General features: G+C 40.6%; 1 pseudogene; it reads right to left on the bottom strand.

Moving 5' to 3' along the window:
- Window positions 1-2884: 2884 nt before the first annotated feature.
- LOC101934290 (olfactory receptor 10A4-like) lies at window positions 2885-3853 on the bottom strand (annotated as a pseudogene).
- Between the last annotated feature and the right edge of the window lie 487 nt (window positions 3854-4340).

Raw genomic sequence — 4340 nt, 5'->3', positions numbered from 1 at the left:
TAACTAAAGAGGGATCTGTTGATTCCTTTTACTAATGTGTCTAACAAAAACACTTCAGATTTTGAATTCTATCTAGGTATCATTAAAGTTCAAATCTAGGTTTCATGATACACTTTGCTAGTCAAAACCTTCCAAAGCTGGATAAAAAATATCAGTAAAAGAACCAGATACATTTTTCCCAGTTTCCAATCTCCTCTAATTATCATCTGAAATTTGATCCAAAGGCAAAGGCCCCACTGACTTGATTGTCACCAAATCAGGCCTTGAAAGGGTAAATCTCAAATCACTGAAGATGAGAACTGGTAGCACTTGATAAGACTTCTTGTTTCTCTAGCTCAACTCATCTTCACTTACCTTGTCAACAAACAGTGTACTCTGAGTACCTTCAAAGGAACTGTCTGTCAATTTAGTAAGAGCATTCAAATATTAAGAATTGAGAATATTGGAACAAATCATTAATCCATTGTTATTTTAGGAACACAAAACTACACAGAGATTTAGGACCCAATTCAGGGAGGCAAATAAACATGTGCCTAATTTTAAGCATGTCATACTTGAAGATTACTGAACTAATCGAATAGTTAAGGTCAGACACATGCTTAACTGTGCTATTGAATTGGGTCCTTAATCAACTTTTGCTCATCTACAGGGCAGTTGTCTGTTCTGTGTTCTACAGGAGGTCAGAAAAGATGATCACAACAGTCCCCTCTGGCCTTGGAGTCTATTAATCTACTCTTCCTCATCTACCTCAGCTGAACATGAGGGAAGATTAAACCCTAAATTTTTCCACACTGCGAAATAATATTTTAGAGCCTGATTTTCATTTGCACTCAGTTCCCTGAATAATAATACTTAGTTCTTAAACAACAGTTTTCATCAGTTGATCTCAATGCGCTTTCCTACTACTTTATGACTGATGATATTGTAAAGGCCTTGAATTGGGAGCATGTTAACTACAGTTACATTTACAATCACTTTAAAGTTCCTTCACCCTGATGGAGTAGTGGAAAGGGTGGCTCAGTATCTGGGCCTATGTGCCTAAGGGATAAAACTTTATGGGTAGGTCTACACTGCAAGTAAAAACCTACAGCTTGCCCATGCCCGCTGACTCAGGCTCACAGGGTTTGGGCTGTGGGGCTGTTTAATTGCAGTGTATATTTCTGAACTCAAGTTGGAGCCCAGACTCCAGGACCCTCCAAGGTGGGAGTTCCCGGAGGTTGGAGTTTTTATGTGCAAAGCGGTGATTTGTTGCTTTGAGCTCAATGAGAGTTTGATTGTTCAGAGTAAAGCTCTGTATGTGGATATTTCTCTTGTTATCTGAGCAGAATGTGTATGAATTTATCTAGTTACCTTATATGTCCTGATCCTGTATGGTGCTGAGTGCTCTCATCTCCCAAAAAACTAGACAGATAGAGTGTGGGAGCCCAGCACTTCCAGGTCTTTGTCAAAAATATTTTTTATTGCCTTGGCACAGATCCCCCACCTAATGGTTACCCAGAATCACATGCCTAAAGGCTCTCACTTGTATGTACTGCATTGCCTGGAATCTCCAAGATGGATAAGATGAAGAAGTCCTTTCCAGTTTGCTAATGCAGACGAGAAGGGTAAAAAAGTTTGAAAAACCCAGAAACACCTCCCCACACTTATTTACTATTCCCCCACTCTCTTCCTCTGACATCAACCCCCTAGCACCCATCCCATTTATCAACTGACTACGATTCCTGTCCTCACCACAGTTCCAAAGCCTTCCCTTCCACTTCCCCCATCCTCCTTTGCCTGCAAGCATTCACATATCATTTATATTCTTTATGACCACAGTTTGACAACTGAATTTTCTGCTGTATTCAGAATATGTTTCCCCAAAAATAAAAATAAACCAAACATCTTTGAGAGAGGCAGATTGTAGCAACATACCTTGTTTAATTTCAGCTCACTGCCAAGGGTAGTTTCTGAACTTAGGCCACTTGTGTGCAGCACAGGTCAACATCAAAAGTGTGCCCTCTTGAGCTAGCCTATGAGAACTGGACAGCTAGCAAACCCCTTGGCTAATCTTTCTGCACGTGCATAGTCTAGTCAATTGGTTGCATAGACCTTAGGTTCAAGCCTATCCTGAGAGCTTAATTCTTTTTCAAATAATGTTTTCAGTATTGCTTTACCAAAGAGACTGTAGGTGACGTGCTAGATGCGGTAAAAATTGATTGGTTGAGACCATTTCGGGCATGATCAGAGTTATGTTTTGACCCCCAGATGTGCACATAAAAACCTTGGTAATATCTGCCAACCATTTGAAATGCTGTTTTGTTTGGAGGGTGGGGTCTATATCTTGTATATCCCTTGCTCAAATGATACCAAATTTAGATTATTAACTCTAGCCTTCATCATGAGACAAACTCAACGCAAAGTCAATGCAACTAAACACAAAGATTTAGAGTACTTAGAATAATGATTAAACAGATTAGTCTTATCAGCCTTTATTGCAACAGAGCTAGCACTCCACGATCTTATAATTTGCTGGAGAAGAGACGTTCTTAAAGGAGAGTGGCTAAGCAAACAAAAGAAACACACATCAAAAGAAAGAGAACAAAATAATATTCTTGGCATTTTACTGAACATAAACCAGGTACAGTCTTCAGGATTCATTCAAGTCCATCAGAATTTCGGGTAACAATCACCCCTCCTGAATCAAAAGCTGATTCTCCTCGGTCCTACATTAGTCTCAGAAATGGTGAATTTATTTTGGGAGGTGCCACTCCTGATTTATACCAGTGTGAGAAAGAAGAGATTCAGTCTAACAACTCCAAGGGCATAATTCCTGATTTACTCTTGGGTAACTAAGAGGAGAACAGGCCCAACAGAACTGAATGGAATCATAGGCCTGAAGAAATTACATTTTCTCTGAAAAGAGTTTCCTGCCCAATGTTCTCCTCAAGGCGCCTTTCACCTCTTTGTTCCTCAGGCTGTAGATGATGGGGTTTAACATGGGGGTGATCACTGTGTAGGAGAGAGAGATGAGCTTCTTGGTGTCTGGGGAGTAGCTGGATTTGGGTTGGAAGTAGGTCGAGCTGGCTGTGCCATAGAAGTGAGTCACCACCACCAGGTGAGAGGAGCAGGTGGAGAAAGCTTTGAGTCTGCCCTCTTCTGAGGGCATCCTCAGGATGGTGGTGATGATCCGCATGTAGGAGACCGGGATCAGCAGGAATGGGAACATGATGAAAAGCACAGTTGCTGTGAGGGCCTCAATTTCGAAGAGAGAGGTGTCAGCACATGCCAGTTCCAGCATGGGAGGGGTATCGCAGAAGAAGTGTTTGACTTGATTTGGCCCGCAGAATGGCAGACTGAATATCCACATCATCTGCACAGTGGCCACTGGAAATCCAGAGAACCATGAGACTCCAGCCAACTGGAAACAAGCCCTTCTATTCATGATGTCTGGGTAGCGAAGCGGGTTGCATATGGCCACATAGCGGTCATAGGCCATATCGGTCAAAAGGCAGCACTCAGCTGTCCCAAAGAAGAAAAAGAAATAGAGCTGAGATGCACAGCCGGCAAAGGAAATAATTTTATTTTCCACCAAGAGATTGACCAGCATCTTCGGGACGATGACCAAAGTGAAGCCGATCTCTAAGGAGGCCAAGTTCCGGAGGAAGAACTACATGGGGCTACGGAGAAAGGGGTCAACTGATGTCACCAGGATAATGAGCACGTTTCCTGTCAGGGTAATTGTATAAACACCAAGGAAGATCAGGAACAACGGAACTTGCAAGTTGGGGTGATTGGAAAACCCCACAAGGATGAAATCTGAGACAGTTGTGTGATTCCGTATGCTCATTATGTTTCTTCAGTGTGTTTCATCTGGAAGAGAATTTTATAAAGCAGTCTTGGTGAAGAGTGTGTGTGATAATTTTTATCCATCAACTACTCATTTATATGGGAATATATATTTCTAATTGATCATAGATAGATACATAGAATAATATATCTATATCTTTATATTACTATTTGAATCTCTCTCTCTGATAATATTATTCCTAAATCTAGAACAAAGACAGATAGGCAGAACGTATTTTAATATAGCATTAAGAGTAAAATATTTATATCTAGTATCTTTTATATCTATATCATGAATATATATTACTATTTGACTTTCTTTCTGTGGTCAAATAGTGACATATGTTCATCTCTCTCTGTCTCTTTCCTTCTCTCTCTCTTTCTCTATCTCACCTTCATCATGACTCTCTGAATCTGTAGATGGCCACTCAAAATTGTTCCCATTTTTTAATCCTTTCATGAATCATATTTTATGCTATTGCACCAGCTGAAATATGTAGCGGCTGTCTGAC

This window comes from Chrysemys picta, chromosome 13 (assembly GCF_011386835.1).
Source record: "Chrysemys picta bellii isolate R12L10 chromosome 13, ASM1138683v2, whole genome shotgun sequence".
In the NCBI taxonomy this organism is placed as follows: domain Eukaryota; kingdom Metazoa; phylum Chordata; order Testudines; family Emydidae; genus Chrysemys; species Chrysemys picta.
The sequence above is the reverse complement of the archived record's forward strand: the minus strand, read 5'-3'. Positions and strand labels throughout refer to the sequence as shown.